Source organism: Bos grunniens, chromosome 7 (assembly GCF_055505025.1).
Source record: "Bos grunniens cultivar Pamir isolate PY7600 chromosome 7, Bosgru_T2T1.0, whole genome shotgun sequence".
Lineage (NCBI taxonomy): Eukaryota > Metazoa > Chordata > Mammalia > Artiodactyla > Bovidae > Bos > Bos grunniens.
In genome coordinates, this window is record NC_141171.1 from 32,086,966 (window position 1) to 32,114,940 (window position 27,975).

At 38.7% G+C, this 27,975-nt stretch overlaps 1 long non-coding RNA gene across 3 annotated transcripts in view; it reads left to right on the plus strand.

The window, feature by feature from the left end:
• The first annotated feature begins 2,154 nt into the window (after positions 1-2,154).
• The window catches only part of LOC147369010 (uncharacterized), a 289,600-nt gene continuing 263,779 nt past the window's right edge, over positions 2,155-27,975 (plus strand). For 2 of the 3 annotated variants that reach the window (XR_015167073.1, XR_015167071.1), the window contains exons 1-2: positions 7,593-7,733; positions 7,947-8,088. This is a non-coding gene — a long non-coding RNA (uncharacterized LOC147369010). Of the gene's footprint in view, positions 7,532-7,592; positions 7,734-7,946; positions 8,089-27,975 lie in introns of those variants that run through there. The other variant, XR_015167072.1, reaches the window with a different exon arrangement.

Genomic DNA, 27,975 nt, shown 5'->3' on the forward strand with positions numbered 1-27,975 from the left:
ATCCATTATCTTGAATCAGAAGTTTCCTTACAGACTTTTAGCAAAGGATAAATAACACTACTTTTGGTAAGTGTGATTTCAGTCCTGCTTAAATAATAATATGACAGTCCCTCCTACTATCTATTTGTTTGCTATTCATTCAATAAACATTCGGGGCTTTTTAATTTATAAGGCACTGTCTAAGGTATATGTATTTTTGTTGCTGTTTAGTCCCTAAGTTGTGTCAGTCTCTTTGAGACCCTATGGACTGCAGCATACCAGGCTTCCTTCAGTTCAGTTCAGTTCAGTTGCTCAGTAGTGTCCAACTCTTTGTGACACCATGAATCGCAGCACGCCAGGCCTCCCTGTCCATCACCAACTCCCGGAGTTCACCCAGACTCAACGTCCATCGAGTCAGTGATGCCATCCAGCCATCTCATTCTCAGTCGTCCCCTTCTCCTCTTGCCCCCAATCCCTCCCAGCATCAGAGTCTTTTCCAATGAGTCAACTCTTCGCATGAGGTGGCCAAAGAACTGGAGTTTCAGCTTTAGCATCATTCCTTCCAAAGAAATCCCAGGGCTGATATCCTTCAGAATGGACTGGTTGGATCTCCTTGCAGTCCAAGGGACTCTCAAGAGTCTTCTCCAACACCACAGTTCAAAAGCATCAATTCTTTGGCGCTCAGCTTTCTTCACAGTCTAACTCTCACATCCATACATGACCACAGGAAAAACCATAGCCTTGACTAGATGGACATTTGTTGGCAAAGTGATGTCTCTGGTTTTGAATATGCTATCTAGGTTGGTCATAACTTTCCTTCCAAGGAGTAAGCGTCTTTTAATTATCCTTCACCATCTCCTGGATTTTGCTCAAATTAATATCCATTGAGTTGGAGATGACATTCAGCCATATCATCCTCTGTTGCCCTTTTCTCCTCCTGCCCTCAATTTTCCCCAGCATCAGGGTCCTTTTCAATAAGCCAGCTCTTTGCATCCAGTGGCCAGAGTTTTATATGTATAGTGGAGAGCAGACAGATAGAAATTAGCTTATGTTTTATTAGGAAAGTAATTAATTATTGATGATTTAATTACAATTGTAATAGATTCTAAAAGAAGAAACTAGTTTGGAATGACAGTATTTAATAAGAAACCTAATCTAATCTGGCAGACAGGAGAGATTTCTTCCATAAAGTAAAATATGAGTTCCCCTCTAAAGAAGAATGTGTAAAAATTTTTAAGAAAGCAGAGGCTCAGGAAAAATAGTATTTTAAACTGTAAAAACAGCATCAAATGAGGTCCCCATTGTCCCTGGGATTTAGTGAAATCTACAACCCTCTTCTTTGTAGAGCCTATGATTTCCTTTTTTAAAGAAAATTATGTTATAAGTGTATGCAATAAATTAATGTCAGGGAGTCAAGAGGTGAGTCCTAAAACCTGCACTGTTACTGATGAAGTCCTTTATTTTGGGTAAGTTAAGTTCATTTCTTGGTGATTTGCTGCCCTATTAAATGGTTTAAATTATTATAGTTGCTATGAGAATTTTGGAGAGAAGATATAATAAAGATATTAATAATAATCAGGAGACATAGAAATGTTTGTATGTTTTTCTTAAACACTACTACAGTTATTTAACTCCATAGAAATAATTCAAAAATAGTATAAAGCTAAAAGTGTGCCAAATATTTTTTGAAATATTATCCACAATAGCAAAAATATAGAAGTAACCTTAATTTTAAAACTATGTTACATCAAATTAGTGAAAATTATTCAGCTACTGAAATGAATGGCTATATAGAAGCATGGGAAACTATATTCTAAACCAAGTCAAAGCAGCAGATTATATTAATAAGTTTGTATGGGTTTGAATTTGCAAAAGGGAATAAAGTTCTGTTGATGCTGCAGCTTCTAGAATTGTATCTTTTTCTCAAAAGAGTCTTTGATCTGAATATCATCATTTAGAAGGAAAAATGACAGGATAGCTATGAAAAGTATGCCCCTTCTGACTTGGCTTCTGAGGCCTAATAAAACAAAATATGTCAAGATCTCTGAGCTAGAAATGGCAATTTTTTGATGCTCATGGATAACATAATTCTCATGCTCCAAATACAGAAGATGATATAAAATGAGAGATGGTTACCAAATCTCTTTATGCATGTGTCAAATTCAATCATCTGAAAAACATTCCTTTGGGCCTTGAGCCTATTTGTTTTTATAGATTTCTACTAAAATATAAATGGTCCTGGAAAGAGTAACTCCTTAAGGCATTATTAACTAGCATCTTTGCTGACCCCAGTTGGTTAAGCCCATAATTCTGTGACAAAAAGTTATAAGGAACTCTAGGGTGAAAATGGAAAGAAGCCAAGTTGATAAACAGCAGAGAGTAGGAACTACACTCAATCTAGTAGAATGCCCAACAAATGTTATCCCAGCGAATAGTCTTGCCTTAGGATCAGTTTCATATTTGTGTTTGCTTTTGCAAAAACATTAGTACCCATCTGCCAATCTAGTATACATCAATTATCTACTTTCTTTTCAACCATGTAACCTGAAGGATATGGGGAGGTATTATATTTTAAAAGAAGTCTAAGTGGGAAATTAAAATCTGGAAAAAAACTTCTAGTAGGAAATCTAAATCCTATTTTAAAAAACCGTAATTATGCTAACAAGGTGAATTAGCAAAGATATCACAGTTGTGCCTTATCTTTGGTTCAATGTTATCAGCAAGCCAAAAATAAAATAAATGGAGACATCATTCATCATATATTTCTGATCATAAAACCAGCAGAAAGGAAGCATGCTCGTTTGACTAGAATCACAGCATCTGATTCAACTGAATGATGAAATATTTCTTGCTCATGGGAGGGAAAACCCATTTTAATTCTTTTCTCAGGCTACTTTTCTTTTCATGTAAGTGCATGCTAGTGCACTGTCCCCAAGTTCTGTACGTTGGGAGAATTAGCTCTGGCCACTGACTTGCAAGCTATCTCTTGAGTGAGGATATTATAACTGCTGTCCATTTTTGACTGCCACCCACCTACTAAGCCATTCCATCTCTGAACCAAGCTCAGGCTTTTCTTCCTTAGTCAGCCGGTTGTATGAGAGGCCTCATATGGCCTCAGGCATGAACTGAGGGAGAGTTAGTGGTGCAGCAGTGATGACATGAGGTGTGGGCTGCAGGCTCACACAGCGTGCTTGTAACCTCTGGTTCTGCTTCTGCTAGTCCCATCTTAAGACAGATGGCCCACTTTTTCATATGACTTGGTGGGTCTGAAAATACCAAACTCATGTTGGGCAGATTTGGCAACAAGATCACTTAGTACCACATGGATAAACTATCTTAGGAGCAAGCCAGGAGGTATTCTTCAAAAGGTGCATAATTTCAGCTATAGGTAGCATGGTTTTGCCGAAGACTTCTAGCACTATCCATTGTGATTTCCTAGTTTTCCTAAGTTCCAAGTGAATGTTTTCCCACCACCAAAATCTTTAATACCATAGGTTTCCCAGTTGATTTTTTCAAGTACCTGAGCTACTTACATTGCAGCTTGAGAGCTCAGCAGGGCCTTTCTTGCTATGGGTCCCAAGGCAAGCTGCTTGGCTTTCATGGTTTAAAAACTGAGTTCTAAGAAAATCTTATTTTGGCAGAGCAGATCTTTCTTGGTTGAAGGTTTAACCTTCTTTGAAGTTTGGTTACCCCAGCTATTAAGTCTTGGGCCTGGGCCTCAACTTTCTCTGCCCTCTACAAGAGATTAGCTCTGTGAGCTTCCAAGGAGGCCCTCTGGTATTTCACACTTAACTATTCATCAATGATTAATTACTCAGCTTTTCTTTATCTTTTCTCAGAATATCAATTGTTAGTAATAACCACCCAATTGCATAGTCTTATTTTTAGTTGCTGTTACTCCCATATTTCTTAGATGTTTGATACAGGGCTTCCCTGGTGGCTCAGAAGGTAGAGACCCAGGTTCAATCCCTGGAGAAGGGAATGGTTACCCACTCCAACTATTCTTTCCTGGAGAATATCATGGACAGAGGAGCCTGGTGGGCTATAGTCCATTAGGTTGCAAAGACTCGGATATGACTTAGTGAGTAACACTTTCACTTTCTGTCACCAATTAATGTATTTTCCTCCACTGGAATAACATTCAAATTTATGGCTCTGGAGAGTTTTAACAATTGGACTGCCACTTGTGTCAGAGACTACAGTGCGCCATCTGTAACCAACAGTGGAGATCCCTATCACCAATGGGTAGCAATTGATTTAGTTACAAAACTCTAGCTTAGCTATCTTTTTCTTGGACCACGTCAAGAACTGTTGTAGGTGTGTTCCCTGGGATGCACCCTCTGAGATTCAGTTTTTCTTTTTAAATTTATTTATGATTTATTTGGCTGTGGGGCTCTTAGTTGTGGCATGGAGGCTAGTGGTTCCTTAGCACATGGGGGATCCTAGTTCCCTGACCAGAGTTTGAACCCGTATCCCTTGCATTGGAAGGCAGATTCTTAACCACTGGACCCCTAGTGAAGTCCCCTGGGATGCAGTTGTAACATACTCGTGCTCAGTCTGTCCAAGATTGGCTTAGCTTTCCTCTATCATTCTTGAATTCCCATCTTTCTGATTGGAAGTTCACAAGTTTTGCTGTGAATTCATTTACCACAGAGAACTCCCAGAAACCTGTGCTAAAAATCTCAGGAAAACCTTTAAAGTACTATAATAAAAACTAATCAATTAAAATAATATATTTTGTCTGTCCAGTGTGGACACATATATACTTCCTCATATACAAAATGCTGGAAACGTTTACCTGACTCTGGTTGCCAAATTCATGGTGATTAGAAGCATAAATACAGGCTTTCATTATCAGGATTTCAGAAAGCTGTTAACATTCATAGAAACTCTCCTATTATTATACTTAGGGGAACTTATTATAGACTCTGGCCAGATACAGGCAGTGTGGTCAAGTGTTAGGTTCTGTTTATAGTTTAGAAAGTTGTTTTCCTAGAAAAATGACTGAATACCTTTATGGGTATTTTTGGTCTCTAATTATGCAGTAGGGAGCATAATTTATATGCTTACTTATTTCCCAAGAGTAATAACATGACTTATATTACCCATAAAGTATTTGGAGCTTTTAAATGATAAATAGAAAGCATTGTTTGTAAGGATTTTATTTTTTAAGTTTGTTCCACAAGTCTAAGCTAATAGTGATTTAAAATTTTTAGTAAAAATTAAAAAAATAAATTCTTGTGAGGTGCTATTAGTTCCTTTGATTAACCCCACTTCTTGCTTTAAGAGCTCACCTCTTAAATTCATTTAAGATTAAAATGTTAGAAGTCAAAATCTTCATGAAACTATAAACTGATTTGGGTAACAAATCAGTTAAAATGGGTTATTTTATCAAAAGTTGAAAAAAATGTGGTTTATAGATATTTTCTGCAGTACAGAGGCTGTCAAATTTAGAGAAAATCTAGCATGAATACTGAAAATATAAAAATGGTTTAACCAGAACAGAAGTGTGGTGTCAAAATAATAATTTGGTGATATGTCTGCCTTGGGTAATATCAGACTCTCTTAAGTGTTGCCATTCCTTTCATTTGTGGCTCTGAGGTATACTTTCCACAATATCCTTAGAATTATGCTCCTGTGTTCTTTTTCTTTCCCTATGTGATAACTTTTTTTTTTTTTCCTCTCTGGAGGTATTTGCAGTTAACCAAAGCATAGGAGTCAATCTAGAGAACGGAGTGAAATATTGGGTATCAGAGAGCAGTTGGGAGAGTTTGTGAGGGTATTTGGACTTCAGTTCAGTTCAGTTGCTCAGTCGTGTCCGACTCTTTGTGACCCCATGAATCACAGGACGCCAGGTCCCCCTGTCCATCACCAACTCCCAGAGTTTACCCAAACTCATGTCCATCGAGTTGGTGATGCCATCCAGCCATCTCATCCTCTGTCGTCCCCTTCTCCATCTGCCCCCAGTCCCTCCCAGCATCAGGGTCTTTTCCAATGAGTCAGCTCTTCACATGAGGTGGCCAAAGTATTGGAGTTTCAGCTTCAGCATCAGTCTTTCCAATGAACACCCAGGACTGGTCTCCTTTAGGATGGACTGGTTGAATCTCCTTGCAGTCCAAGGGACTCTCAAAAGTCTTCTCCAATACCACAGTTCAAAAGCATCAATTCTTCGGCATTCAGCTTTCTTCACAGTCCAACTCTCACATCCATACATGACTACTGGAAAAACCATAGCCTTGACTAGACGTACTTTTGCTGGCAAAGTAATGTCTCTGCTTTTGAATATACTATCTACGTTGGTCATAACTTTCCTTCCAAGGATTAAGTGTCTCTTAATTTCATGGCTGCAATCACCAACTTTAGTAATTTTGGGGCCCCAAAAAATAAAGTCTGACACTGTTTCCACTATTTCCCCATCTATTTCCCATGAAGTGATAGGACCAGATGCCATGATCTTAGTTTTTTGAACGTTGAGCTTTAAGCCAACTTTTTCACTCTCCTCTTTCATCAAGAGGCTTTTTAGTTCCTCTTCACTTTCTGCCATAAGGGTGGTGTCATCTGCGTTTCTGAGGTTGTTGATATTTCTCCCGGCAATCTTGATTCCAGCTTGTGTTTCTTCCAGTCCAGCATTTCTCATGATGTACTCTGCATATAAGTTAAATAAGCAGGATGACAATATACAGCCTTGATGTACTCCATTTCCTATTTGGAACTAGTCTGTTGTTCCATGTCCAGTTCTAACTGTTGCTTCCTGACCTGCATATAGGTTTCTCAAGAGGCAGGTCAGGTTCCTCTTGATGGTCCTTTTTTTCTGTCAAGATCCATGAAGGGTGAGAGATTTTACTCTGTTTGCCAGTTAACAAGTTTTCCTGCCACAGTTCATAGATGATGACAGAAAACACGGGACTCCTAGGTCAGGGACAGATAAACAGTAATGTGGGATGAATGAGCAAAGATCAGAGGTAGACCTGTGGGTAACAAAACAGAAATGTTCAGCCCAGCTGTGGAGGGGGTAAGGGACGAAAGAGTGGTGAGAGAAAGGGTTCCATGCAGAAAGAAACCTGTGCAAATGCATGAGAGCACCAGAGAATCTTGGAATGATCAACTTCAGCTGTCTCCTGATTTTTTTTAAATACTTATTTGTATATGTATTTTTCAAAAGAATGCAATGCACAATACACTGATCTGAAGGACAAAGGCAAAACAAGGAAATTTGGAATCTCTTTCAATAATCATCTCCCTTTTGGGTGTGATAAGTTAAGATGCAATGTAGGCATCTTCTGGTTTCTCAAACTTCCATTGTATTAGAATCACTTGGGGCACTTGGTAAAAATAATGTCTTGGGTCCTTCAATGAACCTGTCTCTTTATCAGCTTTCAGGTGATTCCCACACACACACCAGAGTTTGATAACTGCTGCTTTAGAAGATGGCTAAAAATAGCTTAGGCTTAAGTAGTCTCAGGCTAACTCATACACTGTTAACCCCCCACCCTGCCAGGGGCAGGCCCAATCTGCCAACTGCAGGACAGAGCCTTCCAGACTTCTGTAAGAGGTAGCAGAGTCTTTAGCTTCTCAGAAGAAGGCTTAGTGATCCAAATAAGTCCCTGGCGGTGGTCAGGAGAGCTCAGTTTTAATCTTGTGGTCGAAAGACTAATCTTAGACCAGTCCTCTACCCTTCGTATTGGTATTGCTCACTGTCTGCATTACTATGGAAAATTACGCATTGTTTGTATGGATACTGCAGGAAGAACGAGGTTGGTCTCTCAAACCTCTGTGTAAAATAAGTTACTTTTGGCCCTAAAGCTCTGACTTCTCAACTTTGAAGGGGCACAAGTCAAGAGCAGGCCCTCTGGGGGACCCTGAATTGTTAGGGAGCAAGCTGGGGTGGAGGAGGGTTGGAGAAGCGCCGGGGGTTGGACTGACTCCCCCGCCACTCCTGGGCTTTCTCTTCCTCAATTCCTGCTCAGAGCGCTGCAGCCATAGGCCAGCACTAGGCAACAGCCCTGCAGCCCAGTGAGTCCAGTGAGGGCATGGAGCATGACTGGAGACTGAGGCATCGCAGGAGGAGGAGCAGAGAGCATGGCCTGGGAAGGAGCTGGCAGCAAGCAGGCAAGTGACCTATTCTTTCATGAATTTTGAGAATTGCCTTGCTAGGCACTGTAACCTGTCAGAAGAAAGATTTAAAAATCAGTGTTGAGCGATGAGTGTTGTAATGCATTTGGCTCCATGTTCAGATTTGGTGAAGGGAGTTGGTTGATGAGAAGGGGGCAGTTTCTGCCGCCTCGTCTATTTGTTAACTGTGCCGTGACTGAAGCTTGGAGGTTAGTTTCATTTTTAAAGGGTAATGTAACACTTCAATAGCTATCCTATTATACAGAATCACACTTGAGGGCCAAAAAATAATAATGGTAACTACTTGAAATCAAATTTTGTTTTCTTCAGAGATTTCTGCTTTTGTATTACACAAAACTTTGAATTCTAATAACAAAACCATCATTCTGCTGAACTTTTTTTTTTTTTTAGCATCCTATGCTTGACACCCTGCTATCTGTTCTTTAATTTTCCTGGGAGCCATGATCCATATTCATGGCTTCATTTATGGCCTCCCAAATGTTCATGGCTCCCAGGTCCTTAATTCACATTCTTAACTGCTTTTTCAACATATCTATTATAGTTAGTTGTACTAGCGGCACTTAGCATTGTAAATCTCCCAAACTAGATTTATCTATTCATTAGAAGATGTTCATCTATGTTATTTATTTAATCTGTTACTGTTATCAGCCTGTTACCTAATATTCTTTCATCCATGTACACCTCACCTCCCCAATACTTTCTTTAATTCATATTCTGTATCAGCTGGCTGCCTTGGCAGATTCTCATTTTCTTGCCTATACCACTATGTTGAGAAATTTAAACATGGAAAACATTAAGGAATTAATTAATTATTGTGCTAGTACTCTGAGAGAGGAGATATAATTAGAGGAAAGGCAAGGAGGGGAGTCAGCTGCAGGAAGAGAAGAAGCAGGGAAGAGGCAGGACCAGGTGGTGTTTAGAGGCCTTAGCCTGGTGTCATCAAAGGACTTCTCTGCCACATTGTCAGTAGCTTTGGGAGACAAAGTCCCTTCTAGCCTGGCACAGGGATGTAGAGTGTGATAGTGTCACTATCTTTAGCGATAGGCAGGATATTATATTGGAATGCAACATCTAAGAGTTTCTACTCTGTCGTCAGCATGTCAATGGACGAGAACAGGGAACATTAGCAAAAGGTGGGGATGGTAAAGGAAGAAGTAGCCACACGGATGTTTGTGTAGCATATGTAAGGGCAAGGGATGCATTGTGTCACGTATACAAGGTGGATCATGAGGGACACCAGGACATTTGAAACAGAGTGGCAGTCTTGGCTACAACCCAGTGATAATACATCCTTAAACAATATGTGGATTAACTGAGTTCCTCAGCACATGTTTAGGGACTGACTACTACCATGTGCCAATTGCTTATCTAGGGCCTGTGGAGAGACAGCTATGAGCAAGACTGTGTTACAGCCTTTATGGAGCTGACCTTGGGATGGAGAAGTCTGACAGTAAACTAGTCTTTTCTCCCCAGAATATAATTTCAAGCAGTTGTAAGTGCCATTTTAAAAATGTAGGCAGAGAATGATGTAGAAGAGGGGCTATTTTGTATTCAGTGTTGAGAGAAGTCTTCATACGAGGTCATGTTGGCAGATACCTGAATGAAATGTGGAACCAAACCGTGCAATGATCTAGGAGAAGTAGGTTCCACATAGAATGATCAGCAAGTTCAAAGGATTCTTTATACCCTGATTCTGTTGAACAGATCAGGATGCTGTTTGAGAGACTGAAAGAAATAACAGGTGTGAGATACCTGGATTTTCTCCTGCCTTTTTGAGAAAAGAAATAACACAGAGGGTTAGGACAACACAGAGGAACTATGCTGCTGCTGCACTTGATTGCTCGCTCAGATTCCTTATGCATTTTCATGTTTTTTTCATATGAAAAGCCAAATGCACACCTCGTCGCCTACATGGCTAAAGATACATACATGAGAAGACTTAGTATGGCCTTCCCGTGTGCTCCTATCCCTCAGTGCACATTCATTTTTCATAAATGTTCTCACTCCATAATGCAGTGGTTTCATGACTTGTGTGTTCTCTCTACTCTACCCTTCCCTACTCCTAATACTACCAACACAGTGACCTCCTTGAGGGGAGCAGGTACTCACTACTAACCGTTTGTATTATTTTCATTATGAGTATAGATACACAATAGGATGAGAGCATCTGTGTCTTTGTCATTAGCAGAAATAACATTTTTTTTCCTACCATATTCCAGTTGTTACAGATACTACAAAATATCATTTATGCTTGTCAGCACTTTGAATTTATGGTCGTTTCTAGACTTACCTCCATAGTTAGTGTATTAAAAATAAATAACTATTTTAAATTTAATTTTTATAGTTGGATAAGTGTATTTCAGAGTAATTGGTTTCCTTGTTATCCTGTGCATTTTATTTTATACATTAAGAAAAATTATTATGAAAAGTGTGTCCATAGATGTCATCATTCTACCAAAGGAGTCTGTGACATGAAATATGTAAGTTTTTGTTTTACAACTCAGTTGATTTATATAAAAATGATCTAGGTAAACTAGAGACAGTATTATTTTCTCATAACAGTTAGGTGATCTCATTAAGTCCTCTGGCATGGTGGTAATTACGAACACATTCTGATGACTCTTATTACAAAGCCAGACCATTTGTTCGAGCTAGGATTCAAAGTATATATTTGCTTATTTGACATCTTCATGTCATCTCAAACTCAGATAGCCAAGACTAAGCCTCTAATTTTCCTTTCTGAAATCTGTTTCTGCCTGGTCTTACCTGTTGAGAAATATTCAGCCTGTTGCTTAAGCTGGTAATCTGATGTCATTTTTGATTTCTCCTTTCCTATTTCCCCAACATCAAACCCAGGAGAAGGTCCTGTCAGCTCTACCCTCAACTTGAATGTGCTCACTTCCCTCTATCTCCACTCTTTCCACCCTAACATAGACCTCTGTCACACTTTTTGTCTAGTTTATTGCCATAGCTTCCATATGGGTCTCCAGAGTTCTACTATTTTACTTATGAGGACTCTGAGATACACATGACACTAAGGACTTTCTCCAAGGTCACACGCTAGCTAGTGATTTAGGTGGAAGGCTAATATATAAAGATACATTGTGCTTGCCGGAGCCTGTATTTTGTTGTGTTAAATGTCTTCTAAATGTGAAGACAAATTTTGTAAGTAATAGGGTATACTTTGAATGTTAACTAATTTTTTTTTTTTTTTTTACATCTCCAAGGTGACTTGTAAATGTAAAGATGTAAATAAATGGCTTATTTAACACCTCTCATTTTATGACTTTGAATCATTTTACAATGCTCAGTAAACTGTGTTATATTGTATTTTTCCAAATAAGCTTTCACTCCAAATAAAACTATGACCCCAAACACAATCATAAAAATCTAAAATTCTACTGTACTCCTCTTAGCTTTTCCTTTGTACAAATATGTGGATTAGAGGGCCTATAAATCCTTTTCATATCTATCTAAAGAAACTGTTGGGCAAAAAGTTAAGTTGTCTTTGTTGAAAGAATCCACCATCAATTAGTTTTCATCAACTTGTGGAGTATAATTGCATTTCCACATGTTTGGACCAAAGACCTTTCATTTTGTGTGATTATTAAATGTGTGTGTGTGTGTGTGAGAATCACTCTGTTGTATCTGACTCTTTTTGACCCCATAGATTGTAGCCCACTAGGTTCTTCTGTCCATGGAATTCTCCTGGCAAGAACACTAGAGTGGGTAGCCATTCTCTTCTCCAGGGGATCTTTCTGACCCTGGTCTCTGGCATTGCAGGCAGATTCTTTACTGTCAGAGCCACCAAGAAAGCCCAATTAAGAGTAGAGCTACTCTATTTCACCATCTCTTACAACATATAAGGAATAAAGACTGTGTAGGTTTGCCATTGTACTTTTACCTGTTTTGGATTTATCTCTTTCACGAATAAGTAAACAGTAGTTACCAAAATGATATCACTGGATGGATGTTCACGGTCATGGTTTCCTGATCAAATAGAAATGAAACTCTGTAGAATCTGTTACCTTTTAAATTCATTAAATTCTTGGGCACGTCAACTGCTCTGAGAAATCCTATAGTAAAAAAAAAAAAAATCTGTTAATATAGTGTTTTTAAATTTAGTTGAACAGAAAATTTCCATGAAAGACACCTGTAAATACTGCTATTTGTTGTTCATTTGCTTAGGTGTGTCCAACTCTTTGCGATCACATGGACTGCAGCAAACCAGGCTTCCCTGTCTTTTGTCATCTCCCAGAATTTGCTCAAACTCATGTCCATTGAGTCAGTGGTGCCATCCAACCATCTCATCCTCTGTTGTCCCCTTCTCCTCCTGCCTTCAGTCTTTCCCAGCATCATGGTCTTTCCTAGTGAGTTGGCTCTTTGCATCAGGTGACCAAAGTATTGGAGCTTCAGCATCAGTCCTCCCAATGATCATTGAGGGTTGATTTCCTTTAGGATTGACTGGCTTGATCTCCTTGCTGTCCAAGGAACTCTCAAGAGTCTTCTCCAGTATACTGCTATAGGCTTACTGCTGCTAAGTCACTTCAGTTGTGTCTGGCTCTGTGCAACCCCATAGACAGCAGCCCACCAGGCTCCCCTGTCCCTGGGATTCTCCAGGCAAGAACACTGGAGTGGGTTGCCATTTCCTTCTCCAATGCATGAAAGTGAAAGTGAAGTCGCTCAGTCGTGTCCAACTCTTAAACATTAAAAAAAATTTTTTTACAAGGTATTGGTTTCTGCCATACAACAATGGAAATCAGCCATAATTATATATATATATCCCCTCCCTCTTGATCCTCCCTCCCTTCCCCCATCCCACCCTCTAGATCATCACAAAGTACCAGACTGGGCTCCCTGTGTTATATAGCAACTTCTCACCAACTGTTCATTTTACACATGATAGTATCTATATGTTGATGCTTCTTTCTCCACTCCTCCCATTCAGTCCCTCCCCAGCTGTGTCCACAAGTCCATTCTCTACACCTGCCTCTCCATTCCTTCCTTGAAAACAGGTTACTTAATACCATTTTTCTAGATTCCATATGTATGTATGTATTTACTATATTTGTTTTTCTGACTTTACTCTATAACAGGCTCTAAGTTCATTTACCTCACTAGAATTGACTCATTTATGATTTTTTATGGCTGAGTAATATTCCATTGTACATATAATATGTACCACACATCTTTTATCCATTCATCTGTCAACATCTAGGTTGCTTCTGTGTCCTGATCGTTGTAAATAGTGCTGCAGTGAACATTGTGGTACCCGTCTCTTTTAGAATTCTGGTTTTCTCAGGGTGTAGGCCCAGTAGTTGGGCTGCTGGGACATATAGTAGGTTTATTCCTAGTTTTTTAAGGAATCTCCATACTATTTTCCATAATGGCTGTATCACTTTACATTCCCGCCAGCATGTAGGAGGGTCCTCTTTTCTTCTTATCCTGCCCAGCGTTTGTTTGTAGATTTTTCTGATGATGGCTATTTTTACCGGTTTGAGGTCATACCTCATTGTAGTTTTGATTTGCATTTCTCTAATAATGAGTGATGTTGAGCATCTTTTCATGCATTTATTGGCCATTTGTATATTTTCTTTGGAGAAATGTCTGTTTAGTTCTTCTGCCCATTTTTTTGAGTGGCCTTTTTGTTTTTCTGATGTTGAGCTGTATGAGCTGCTTTTGTATTCTGGAGATTAATCTTTTGTCAGTTTTGTTTGAAAATATTTTCTTCCATTCTGAGGGTTGTCTTTTAATCTTGTCTATTGTTTTCTTTGTTAATTTGGTCCCATTTGTTTATTTTTGTTTTTATTTCCATTACTTGGGGTGGGGGCGGGACACTAATGGTAAAGAACCTGCCTGCCAGTGCAGGAGATGTGAGTTTGATTCCTGGGTGGGGAAGATCCCCTGGAGGAGGCATGGCAACCCACTCCAGTATTCTTGCCTGGAGAATCCCATGGACAGAGGAACCTGGTGGGCTACAGTCCATGGGGTTGCAGAGAGTTGGACTCAACTGAGTGTCTGAGAACACACACAAGGAGGTGGGTCAAAGAGAATCTTGCTGTGATGTATGTCAAATAGTGTACTGCCTTTGTTTTCCTCTAAGAGTTTTATAGTTTCTGGTCTTACATTTAAGTCTTTAATCCATTTTGAGTTTATTTTTGTGTATGGTGTTTGCTATAGGCTTTTAAAATATGTTTACATATCAGCATGAGTAATGTATTGTCTAATAAATATGAGAACAGAATTGACCTTAAAATAACCAATGGAAAAGCCTGAGAAATTCCCTGAACTATTGTAGGAGAAATACCCACAACTCTGATTATTCTTACTGTTTGTATTCTCCTTATAGTAGCTGTGAACTCTGTGAACTGTCATGAAACATGACAGTTACCCATAATTAATTTTATGTGTGTCATAGAAGTATCCTCCCATAAAAATGTAAAGGCAGATTGATTACAGGTAGTAAAGATGACCATTCTGTTTCTATTAATATGTGTTAGAGGCCAAGAAATACAGTTCTAAATTGCCAACAATAGTAATTTGTCAATGAAATACTTTGGTTTTCTTCATTTATTATTTGGAGTGATTTTGAGGGAAAGGAAAATGGAAGAGAGTGATATCTGTAAGTCTTGGAACATTTTCAGAGAAAAACATTAGTCCAATTATTGAGTTGAGAATTACAAAGTTTTTAAATGTAAGACTTAAATGCGGCCTCAGAAGCATAATTGTTACTTTCCATGTAACTGGATGGTAATAATTTTTAAAGCTCCCCTTTCTGATCAACTACTTTTACCCTTTTATTTGACTTCTGGACATCTTTATCCTGCATTCTTCTAAACTCTTTCTCTATTGACTAGATTGCCTAAGTCACTACTGCAGTATCTTCACATTGGCTCGTCATTTCTTTCCCTGGCTTCCAAGATAAATACCTCCCCAAACTGTGTTATATGCAGGTTGTGTGAAGAACAGCCTTTCTTACTGCAAACACCCAAACTGTGGTGTGTCCTTTGGACTCTTCTTATTTCTGTCTACTTTTTTCAGTCCTCAGTAGCTGCACCTGTGCCTGATGAATCAAATATTCAGAAAGCACAAATTGAGAGATGATTATGTTTTTGTAGGTGTTCTATTGATAAGACTGAGTCTCTCTATGTCATTTGCTACTTATGAAAAGGGTGCTTATATTAGGCAGGTGATTTGGGTTTGGGTGATTAAATGAATATTATAGCTTCTTGACTTAAACAGAGGTAGACTGAGGAAAGCAAGGAGATCAAACCAGTCAATCCTAAAGGAAATCAACCTTGAATATTCTCTGGAGGGACTGATGTGAAGGTGAAGCTCCAGTACTTTGGCCACCTAATGTGAAGAGCTGAATCATTGGGAAAGACCCTGATGCTGGGAAAAATTGAAGGCAGGAGGAAAAGTGGACAATAGAGGATGACACGGTTGGATGGCATCACCCAGTCAATGGACATGATTTTAAGTGAACTCTGGGAGATGGTGAAGGACAGAGAATCTGGGCATGCTGCAGTCCGTGGGGTTGCTAGGAGTCAGACATGACTGAGCAACTGAACAATAACAACCAGAAACTGGGAACATTCAGTTATTGAATTAACAGTAGAAACCTTCTCTTATGAGCCACACGACTTGTCTATTTAATTTTAAATTATGTACATTTAATTATGTACAATATATCCTTATAGCATATTTATCTTATATGTAGTAATCTGTGCCTCTTAATCCCCTATATCTTGCCCATCCCCTCTTCCCTCTCCCTACTGGTAACCACTCATTTGTTCTCTGTATCTGTGAGTCTGTTTCTTTTTTGTTTTATTCACTGGTTTTATTATTTTTTATATTGTACATATGAATGACATAATACAGTGTTTGTCTTTCTTTGCCCGACTTCTTTCACTTGGCCTAAGACCCTTGAAGTCCATCCATGTTATTACAAATGGCAAAATTTCATTCTTTTTTATAGCTGACTAGTATTACATTGTGGATTTCCCTGGTGGCAAATGGTAAAAAATCAATCTGCAATGCAGGAGACCTAGATTCAATCCCTGGGTTAGGAAGATCTGCTCTAGAAGGAAATGGCTACCCATTCCAGTATTCTTGCCTGGAGAATGCCTTGGACAGAGAAGCTTGGTGGGCTACAGGCCATGGGTTGCAAAGATTCAGACACGACTGAATGACTAACACTTTCAGTTTTCCATTGTATATGTATACCACATCATCTTTAACCTTTCGTCTACTGATGTACACTTAGATTGCTTCCATATCTTGGCAATTGTAAATGTTTGGCAGTAAATAGTGGGGTTCATGTATCTTTTCAAGTTAGTGTTTTGGCGGTTTGGGGATATATACCTGGTAATGAAATTACTAAGTCATAAGGTAGCTCTTGGAGAAGGAAATGGCAATCTACTCCAGTATTCTAGCCTGAAAAGTCCCATGGACAGAGGAGCCTGGTGGGCTACAATCCCTGGCATTGCGGAGAGTCAGATACAACTGAACACACATGTGCATGGTAGCTCTATTTTTAGTTTCTGAGGAAATTCAATACTGTTTTTCACAGTGGCTGCACCAATTTATATTCCCACCAACAGTGTACCAGGGTTTACTAGATGCTTATTATTAGAACATTGTAAGGAAGTGTGAGAATTATCAAAGAACATCAGAGACTAGATCATGTTTGGTTTTGTAGATCAAGGTTAAGAGTGGGGTTTAAGTGTTAAGGGAAGCTGTTGAAAGATTTTATGTATAAGAATAAGATCTTAATTTTTTTTTCATGTTACAAAACCTTTTTAATTCAGTACCATTCTTTTTAATTTATTCAAGTACACTTTATATTTTTTAAGTAAACAAATTCTGTTTTTAATTTCTTTTACACTGCAAAAGAATACAATGTTGTATTAGCTTCTACTGTACAACAAACTAAATATATCTCCACTTTTTTAGGATTCTTTTCCCATATAGGTCATTAGAGACTTTCAGAGTTCCTTGTGCTAGAGTAAGTCCTTATTAGTTAACTATTTTATGCACTTTATATTTTGTAATTCATCACTATAATCTCTCCATCTAAGCACCTACAGCATTTTAATCCTCTGTCATATTTGCCTTGCCTGTCTGAACAAAGAGGAACTCAGAAACATATTACATTTTCCTCAAAATGGGTATTCTGGTGAAAATAATATCAGCTGGATAACACATTTGTATCTTCAGAAGAACATCCAACACTACCAAAAACCTACTTCAATTTGGTGTTCCCATCACATGAAATGATAGCCTCAACAGATTATCCCCTCCAGTCACCAATCCTGACCCTGACTACCCACCAGCAGCAGAAAGACTAATGATAAAGCCCAAGGAATCTGCCAGGAAAAAAACCCTCATGCTTCTACCACCAGCAATTCCACATGCAGATATATATGCATAATCACCTGTGGTGAAAGAAAATTGAGTGTTTCTAAATTACTACCCTCTCTCCTCTTCAGCAAGTCCTCTTATTTCACTTCAACATCTCTCTTGATCCCACATCTACTCCACCTGTCCAGAGCTACAACCCTACTCCTGGGTCCACTCTTTACCTCAGGAATTACTGTACTAGCTGGTACATCTCCAGGTCCACCCTTCACTCCAATATGCCTACAATGTGTGGAGAAAGTCATCTACTTGATGACATAACAAATAACCCAGTTCAGTCATGCCAACTCCCTCTCCTTTATTTTCTCCTTTAAGATACACAGGCCTTGGTGTTACTGCTGATCACAACCAAGAATAATTCATTTCCCAATAGTGAGGATGCACTTTCAGAGGAGCATAATACTCAAAACAATGAATATTAAGCATGAACAAAATTCTTTTGAGGAAAGAATGCTTTTCTCCCTGGAATTTATATCAGTTCAGTTTAGTTCAGTGGCACAGTTGTAGCTGACTTTTTGTGACCTCATGTTGTGCAACACGCCTTGTGCAGGACTTCCTTGTCCATCACCAACTCCCGGAACTTACTTAAAATCATGTATTGAGTTGGAATTTTAAATGATTATTTAGGTTGATTATTTCATCACGATAATTATTTCTGGCTTCTGTGTCATATGTAGGCTGAAACAGATTAAGAGTCTATGGCAGCAGTCCTTAGACTATTAGTCCTTAGCTAAGAGTCTATGATGAAGAATCTATGGCAATTTGGAGAAGAGAAGATTTGAGGATTTGGAGTTGACTTTAGATGTTAACATTTTTGTTGTGCTTGTTAGACATCAAAGGTTGATACCAAATTAACCTTTGGATATACAGGACAGAGTTCAGGTAAGAGTTTAGGACCAGCGATAAAAATAAAGTTTTTAGTGTGGAGATTGATTTTAAAACTGGAATGAATCTGATCCCAAAGGGAATAAGTGTAAATAAGAGAAGAGATGAGAGATGAAGGTTAAGAGTTAAATTCTTGGGTGAAGTCAAGGAGACTATAAAGAAACAGCTGGCAAAGTAGGAGAATCAAGAAAGTGTGGTATCTAGAGAGTCATTTTAAGAAACAATTTCAAGGGGAAAATAATAACTGTGCTAAAAACACTGAGAGATGGAGGAAAATGAGACAGATAAGTAATTATGGATTTGGCAACATGGAGATCAGTGGCAATCTTTGTAAGAGCTTTTAGTGAAGTGTTGAAGAGGAATAGGACAATAGGGAAGAGGAAGTGCAAAATAACAATTGTTAATTCTTACAAGGTTTTTGCTATTAGTATTTGGAAGTAAGAGAAATGAAGGAGTCACTTGTAAGGCATAAAGTCAGATTGTTTACTTATTTTGTTAGATAAGCAGTATTATAATATGTTTGTATATTGATGGAAATAATCGTATCAATAGGAAAGGTGATGTTGCAGGAGAAAGTAATGAATTGCAGAAGTCCTTGAATAAGCCAGCAAGGATTGGACCTATTGCTAAAGTAGAGAGCTTATTTTTTAAACACTGTGACAGAAGTGAAGACCACCTATAGAAAGATATAGAAATTCTCTTTCAATTGTTTATATTTTATCATTGAAATATTTGGGATTCCCAGGTGGCTCAGTGGTAAAGAATCCTCCTGTAATGCCGGAAGCACAGGTTCAATCCCTGCGTTTGGAAGATCCGCTGGAGGAGGAAATGACAACCCAGTTCAGTGTTCTTGCCTGGGAAATCCCACGGACAGAGAAACCTGGTGGGCTACAACCCATGGGGTTGCAGAGTTGTGCACAACTTAGCAACTGAGCATGCACACACATCGAAATATTTAAAATAGTGTCTGTTGAGAGGGAGGAGGCTTTGGGAAATAGAATGGATAAGAAGAGGTAGTAAATGGTCCACTCTGAGAGAGGCAGTATGGATTGGCTGAAAAAAAAAAAAATAGGGGAGTGTCAGGGCAGTTTAGGAGAAGGCAATGGCACCCCACTCCAGTACTCTTGCCTGGAAAATCCCATGGATGGAGGAGCCTGGTAGACTGCAGTCCATGGGGTCGCTGGGAGTCGGACACGACTGTGTAACTTTCAAGTAGACAACCTGAGCGACTTCACTTTCACTTTTCACTTTCATGCATTGGAGAAGGAAATGGCAAGCCACTCCAGTGTTCTTGCCTGGAGAATCCCAGGGACGGGGGAGCCTGGTGGGCTGCCGTCTCTGGGGTCACACAGAGTCGGACACGACTGAAGCGACTTAGACTTAGCCGGGCAGTTTAAACATCTACTCAAGTTTCATGGTCTTTAAGTCAGAAAGGTTAGGTGGCTTTGTTCTAGCCACAGGAACAAGATCAAAGTCATCGGAGTTGGAGTTAATCTTAATTGGAGTTTTTCTACTTGAGTTTGAAATACAAAAGAGTAATGGAGATGTTGAGGGTGAATGAGAAGGTGAATAAAATGATTAACCATGGGAAACCTACTTAGGTAAAAAAGAGAATTTGTATTTCTCTAATGTACTTAATGTAAGCCCCAGGTGGCTCAGTGGTAAAGAGTCTACCTGCCAATGTAGGAGATGCAGAAGACATGGGTCCAGTCTCTGGGTCAGGAAGATCCCCTGGAGGAGGAAATGACAACCCACTCCAGTATTCTTGCCTGAAAAATCCCATGGATGGAGGACAGGCCACAGTCCATGGGGTTGTAAAGAATTGGACCCAACTGAGCAACTGAGCAGTGCAATGCAATGTATTTAACATAATTTTATAAGCTTTAATTTCTTTTTTTGTGTGTAGTGCCCTCTGAAATCAAAAGCAGACATTAATCTTCCTAGCAGACAGTGCCTAAATTCAGCTCAATATCCTCCTGTCCAGTAGACCAAGGACTCTACAACGTGTTGACAAGGTCACTCAGGGAATTCTTACATTCAATAGAGTATAAGAATTATGAAGATGTTTCATGAAACTAGATTCTTTTAGGAACTATGAAGTGTAGCAGTTTTAGACTGAAAAATACATTTTGATTTTTTTTTTAAATCATGACTCATGAAGGCAACTTGAGCATGCTGAAGAATCTACCAGCTCAAGGAGATCAATCCACTGGTTCTTAGATGTGTCACATCTAAGCAGGATGTTATTTCCTGGAGCTTGATTTTCTTTTGATGAAACAAAAAATGTTTGTTCTAGAGAGAGCTGTCAGCCCTGAGTTCTATCATCTGTGAAGCAGTAGGAAGACATAAAAACAGCAGGTTTTTACGTGAGAGGATGTTTGAGGATGAAGTGGTGAAGTTGCAGCTCACTGCAGCACACAGCTGGATCCACGCTGTCACATGCAGGCTTTGAGTTCTGGTCTAGTGTCCGGATGTGGGAGACTTGGTGTGTGTGCGCCTGTGCTCAAATGGGATACTTCATAGTCCTCCATGTGAAACTTCTGAATGTCATAACAAATTGGTATATTTTGTAACGTAAATTGATTAAATACCTTTTGATTCTTTAAAGGATCAACAGCTGTGCTCTTTTATAACTACACAAAAACAATTGTTTTGTTCTATTATTTGAAAAAAGCTAGTAACAAGGCATTTGTCTTTCTCTTAGCTAGTGGCTTAGGAATAGGATTAAGGGAGCAAACTCTAAGTGTTTTATTGTAAAGGTGGAAATGTCTTTTCCTAATGACACTTCTTTTTGAAAGGGGATTTTTATAAACTTATTAGTGCCAAATGGAGTGTCCTAAATTGATCTAGAATTAAAAATAGATAGCTATTATATTCAGTTTAATGCATTTTATATTGGAATCATTTATTCAGCCCTTAGAGCAACCATAAAATTACCCTCAATAAAGCAACATATTGTACCCTCTGTGATATTTTGCCAACAAAAATGCTCATGGAGAATCATTCTTATAACAAAATAATTTCTGAGTTTGTATAGTGGAAATGTTCTCAAACTGTGGCTTCTCATGACATTGGAATCCCTGAAATTTTATGTATAATGTTGTGTATGTCCATATTTTCAGGAGAGAAAAGCTAAAGCTTTTATCAGATTCTCAAAGAAGTCTCTACCTATTTAAAAATATTAATAAGTATTCTAGTTGTAGAACTAAGAAATTATTTCTTTGGGGATGTCTGGATCTACATACAAGAAATATTATGTTAAGAGAAAACTACCACTACCCAGGACATGATAGACTTTCAATAAATGTTGGCTAAGTTTCCACTGATAGTGCTAAGGCAAAAGTTGCTAAAGATCATTTTGAAACAAGCTATATCAATACATTGGGAAATAAGAGAGAAATGGAGTTTTGAATAAAGGAATTTTGAAAGCAAGGACATTTTAAATAACAAAACTATATCAAAAAATACAGAAACATAGAAATAGAAAGGGAACAATGACTTCTTTCCATTAATCTTAAAATCCTGTTTCCATTTTTGAAATTTGATATTTAATAAATGTATTATTTATGTATCAGTGGGTTTATATTTTTCCAAATTAAAAGTTTAAAGTTGTGATTGTAGACAAGTTTAAAAGAAAGATGCTAGATTATTACCAGGTTAAGTATCATGAAAAAAAGTTGGGACATATAGTGGAAAAAAGGATAGATTTTCAATAAATAGTTCTGGATTGATTGGATATTTATAGCTTAAAAGTATCTTTATTCCTATATTATACTATACACAAAAATCAATTTTGGATGGCTTGCAATCTAAATGCAGAGGGCAAACCACTGAAGATTTATAAGTACACAAGAAAACACTTTCATGATCCTTTGTAGGCAAGAATTTCTTAAATTAGACACCAAAAAGTGCCCATGATAGAAGTAAGAATTTATAAATTGATCTATAGTAAAATTAAACAACTTCTATTTATCAAAAGACAATATTAAGGGACTGAAAATACTCAGAATAGGAAAAGATACTTTAATATTGATGACATTTATCTATAAGGTACTTACAGCCATAATTTTTAAGGAATTATTATGAATTAAAGAGAAAGATGCATGACGTTGTAGGAAAATTGACAAAACACTCGAACAACAAAAATATGGCAAATTAACACAGGAAAAGTATTCCAGCTAGTTATGAAAGAAATGCTAATTAAACTGCAATGCTATACCACTGCATACCTAGCAGAATGACTAAAAAATAACATGAAGTGTTGATAAGCATGTAAAGCAACTAGAACACTCAGTCAACTACTTGAGAGTGAAGATTGATTTAACCAATTTTTTAAACTGATGCATGCATGCTAAGTTGCTTCAGTTCGTTTAGTTCAGTCACTCAGTCGTGTCTGACTCTGTGACCCCATGAATCACAGCACGCCAGGCCTCCCTGTCCAGCACCAGCTCAAAATTACTCACTAATTTTGAACATGCATACACTATAACTCAGCACTTCTACTCCTTGACAAACATCCAACAGAAACACATACTTATATTCACTGATAGAATATAAGAATGTTCAGTAAAGCACAATTTGTGATAATCTCAAACTGAAAGCTATCCAGCTAATCATCAATGGGATAATGGATAAATAAGTGGTGACATATTCATCCAATGGAATACTACGTATAGAATGAGAATGAATGATCTATAATACAGCAATATGGAAGAATCTCATAAACACAATGTTGAAAGAAAATTCATATACAAAATATGTGCCGTGTGATTCTTTTTATATAAAGTATTAGTTCAGTTGCTCAGTCATGTCCGACTCTTTGCGACCCCATGAGTCGAAGCATGTCAGGCCCTCCCTGTCCATCACCAACTCCCAGAGTCCACCCAAACCCATGTCCGTGGAGTTGGTGATGCCATCCAGCCATCTCATCCTCTGTCGTCCCCTTCTCCTCCTGACCCCAATCCATCCCAGCATCAGAGTCTTTTCCAATGAGTCAACTCTTCACATGAGGTGGCCAAAGTATTGGAGGTTCAGCTTTAGCATCATTCCTTCCAATGAACACCCAGGACTGGTCTCCTTTAGAATGGACTGCTTGGATCTCCTTGCAGTCCAAGGGACTCTCAAGAGTCTTCTCCAACACCACAGTTCAAAAGCATCAATTCTTTGGCGCTCAGCTTTCTTCACAGTCCAACTCTCACATCCATACATGACCACTGGAAAAACCATAGCCTTGACTAGATGGACTTTTGTTGGCAAAGTAATGTCTCTGCTTTTGAATATGCTATCTAGGTTGGTCATAACATTCCTTCCAAGGAGTAAGCGTCTTTTAATTTCATGGCTGCAGTCACCATCTGCAGTGATTTTGGAGCCCCAGAAAATAAAGTCTGGCACTGTTTCCACTGTTTCCCCATCTATTTCCCATGAAGTGATGGGACCAGATGCCATGATCTTAGTTTTCTGAATATTCAGTTTTAAGCCAACTTTTTCACTTTTCACTTTCTCTTTCACTTTCATCAAGAGGCTTTTTAGTTCCTCTTCACTTTCTGCTATAAGGGTGGTGTCATCTGCATATCTGAAGTTATTCATATTTCTCCCGGCAATCTTGATTCCAGCTTGTGCTTCTTCCAGCCCAGCATTTCTCATGATGTACTCTGTATATAAGTTAGATAAGCAGGGTGACAATACACAGCCTTGACATACTCTTTTTCCTATTTGGAACCAGTCTGTTGTTCCATGTCCACTTCTAACTATTACTTCCTGACCTGCATACAGGTTTCTCAAGAGGCAGGTCAGGTGGTCTGGTATTCCCATCTGCTTCAGAATTTTCCACAGTTTATTGTGATCCACACAGTCAAAGGCTTTTGCATAGTCAATAAAGCAGAAATAGATGTTTTTCTGGAACTGTTGCTTTTTCAATGATCCAGCAGATGCTGGCAATTTGATCTCTGGTTACTCTGCCTTTTCTAAAACCAGCTTGAACATCTGTAAATTCACAGTTCACGTATTGTTAAGCCTGGTTTGGAGAATTTTGAGCATTACTTTACTAGCGTGTGAGGTGAGTGCAGTTGTGTGATAGTTTGAGCATTCTTTGGCATTGCCTTTCTTTGGGATTGGAATGAAAACTGACCTTTTCCAGTCCTGTGGCCACTGATGAGTTTTCCAAATATGCTGACATGTTGAGTGCAGCACTTTCACAGCATCATCTTTTAGGATTTGAAATAGCTCAACCGGAATTCCATCACCTTGACTAGCTTTGTTCGTAGTGATGCTTCCTAAGGCCCACTTGATTTCACATTCCAGGATGTCTGGCTCTAGGTGAGTGTGAGTGATCACACTATTGTGATTATCAGGGTCATAAAGATCTTTTTTGTACACTTCTTCTGTGTATTCTTGCCACCTATTCTTAAAATGTTCTGCTTCTGTTAGGGCCATACCATTTCTGTCCTTTATTGAGCCTATCTTTCCATGAAATTTTCCCTTGATATCTCTAATTTTCTCGAAGACATCTCTAGTCTTTCCCATTCTATTGTTTTCCTCTATTTCTTTGCATTGATCACTGAGGAAGGCTTTCTTATCTCTCCTTGCTATTTTTTGGAACTCTGCATTCAGATGCTTATATCTTTCCTTTTCTCCTTTGCTTTTCACTTCTCTTCTTTTCACAGCTATTTGTAAGGTCTCCTCAGACAGCCATTTAGCCTTTTTACTTTTCTTTTTCTTGGGGATGGTCTTGATCCCTGTCTCCTATACAAGGTCACGAACCTCCATCCATAGTTTATCAGGTACTCTGTCTATCAGATCTAGTCCCTTAATCTATTTCTCACTTACAGTGTATGGTCATAAGGGATTTGATTTAGATTTAGGTCATACTTGAATGTTCTAGTGGTTTTCTCTACTTTCTTCAATTTAAGTCTGAATTTGGCAATAAGGAGTTCATAATCTGAGCCACAGTCAGCTCCTGGTCCGACACAACAAAATAATCTATTGTGATAGAAGTCAGCATAGTGGTAAACTTAGAGACAATGATTGGAAGCAGGGCATAAGAGCATCTTCTAGGTGCTGGTCATGGTCTCCTTTTGATCTGGGCATTGCACAAATGCAGGTTATTTGTGAAGGTTCATAGAACACTATGCTGTGCTGTGCTTAGTCGATCAGTTGTGTGCGACCCCATGGATGTAGCCCACCAGGCTCCTCTGTCCTAGGGATTCTCCAGGCAAGAATACTGGAGTGGATTGCCTTTCCCATCTTCAAGGGACCTGCCCAACCCAGAGATTGAACCCAGGTCTTCTGATTTTCAGGAGGATTCTTTACCAGCTTAGATACCAGGGAAGCCCAAGAATACTGGAGTGGGTAGCCTATACCTTTTCCAGGGGAACTTCCCAACCCAGGAATTGAATTGAAGTCTCCTGCATTGCAGGCGAATTCTTTACCAGCTGAGCTACCAGGGATACTTTTAAAATATGTATATTCTCCAATAAAAAGTAACAAACTAATTCAAAATTACCTCGAAATAAAACTAATACTTAAAAAAATTGGTAATTAAAAAATTGAAGTGCTTTGCTAGATTTTAGTACTTTTTATCAGTGAAGAAGACTGCAGCGTTGGGCAAAGTATAAGCGTGCTTTATTATGACCTTCTTTTGCACAGTGGAATAGAGGCCACAATATGTCACAAGGGAAGTTTCCTAGGAAAGACTTCAGTAATGATTTACGCTTCTGCAAACACATTATTTGCTGAAATAAACACTTCAACTGCTCTGAGGATTTGGAGAAACTGTTCATTAAACTGCAAGAGAATGACAAAAGAATTCACTGAACAGAAAATAAATAGCCTGCTATGTAGCTTTTCTCTCTCAGATAACTTGGAGATTAATGAGATTAGATTGCTGAGAATTGCTCTGTTCTTCCCAGCCCAAACCAAATATAAACAAACTAATTGAAAAGCATCTCATATCTGATGTGTTTGAAAGACTTTTTTTTTTTTTTGAGTAAGAAAGTAACTTTCAAAATGTGTAGTATATTGAACACTCTTAGAAAAACTACTTGGTAATGGGGTGAGTGGGAATACTTATCCAGAGATGAATTGTGGCTTTATTGATGTAACAACTTGAGGCTAACTGTTTCTAAGAAATGAGCAATAAGTATGATCCTTGAGCCCTTAGAAAAAGGTTTTTCTGTGTACTTTACTATCTGTATACTTCTATCTGTGTGGTTCTTTCAGCTAGCCAAGTTTATGCCTATTTACATAGAACTATTTTATGTGAACTGTCAGGGAAAACCTGACTGAATTTCTTGTTTTGTATTTGTCTGCATGTTAATTGAAGTTTATGCCACTAGTAAAGGAAAGTAATAATATAATAAATTTCAATATTCAAGCAGGTAAAAGGAACCAGTTAATGAGAAGATCAAGTGAGTGAGTGAAATCGCTCAGTCGTGTCCGACTCTTTGCGACCCTGTGGACTGTAGCCCAGAGAAGATCAAATTATGTTATAAATCCTGTTTTTTTAACTTAAAGTACTGCAGTTGTCTATTCTAAGGCTTGGCCACTTCCCTTGTAGCTCAGTTGGTAAAGAATCCACCTGCAATGCAGGAGACCCAGGTTCAATTCCTGGGTTGGGAATATCCCTTAGAGATGGAAATGACAACCCACTCCAGCATTCTTGCCTGGAGAATCCCATGGACAGAGGAACCTGGAAGGCTACAGTCCATGGGGTCACAAGAGTCAGACACAACTTAGCAACTATACCACCTCCACCACCACCACCCTTCTAAGACTTAGGCATGGGGAATGAATGACAAAAGCAAGCCTGAGAATTAGGAGGTCAGTAGCTAAGGGTCAACAGGAGTAGCACTTGGAGATTTTCTTTAAGAAACTTGGGAAATGCTTTGTTTTAATTCAAAATTTTTGAAGTGTGAATTATTACATGTAACTTTTAACTGCTAGTTTTCGGAAATTTTTCTCTAGAAAGCTAGGAAACCCCTTTAGCATCTTTTAACATTACTGAATAATAAGCCACTGAAAATAATACATGATGGCTGCTGTTCTAGACAAAACCAGAAACTGAACCAGGAGTGAGCAGAAATAGATAAGCCTGGGAAGAGAATGTGAGTGGGGACCAGAAAACTCTGCCATTGCAGCTCCTTGTACTTGCCTTCAGCTCATTGAATAGAACCCCATTCTGAGGTCAAGCAAGGGAGAAGTCTTTATCACTGGCAGTACAATGAATAATTCTCAAGGAACCCATCTTCATTAGTTTCCTGATGCTGCTGTCACAAATTACCAGGAACTAGGTGGCTTAAAATAGTAACAGTTTGTTCTCTTACAATTCTGGAGGCCAAAGCCTGATGCTCTAGGGTAGAAAGAAGTCCTTGCTTCTTCCACTTTCTGGTGACCCCATTTTTGGCTTCTTCCATCCATCTTCCTTGGCGTGCAGCCACATCACCCTAGTCTCTGCCTCTGTGGTTACAACATGTCATCCTTTTCTGTGCGTCTTTTCCTCTATGCATCTGTCTCAAAACTCTCTCTCTTTCTTTGTATCATTATATCTAGAGCCTACCTGGG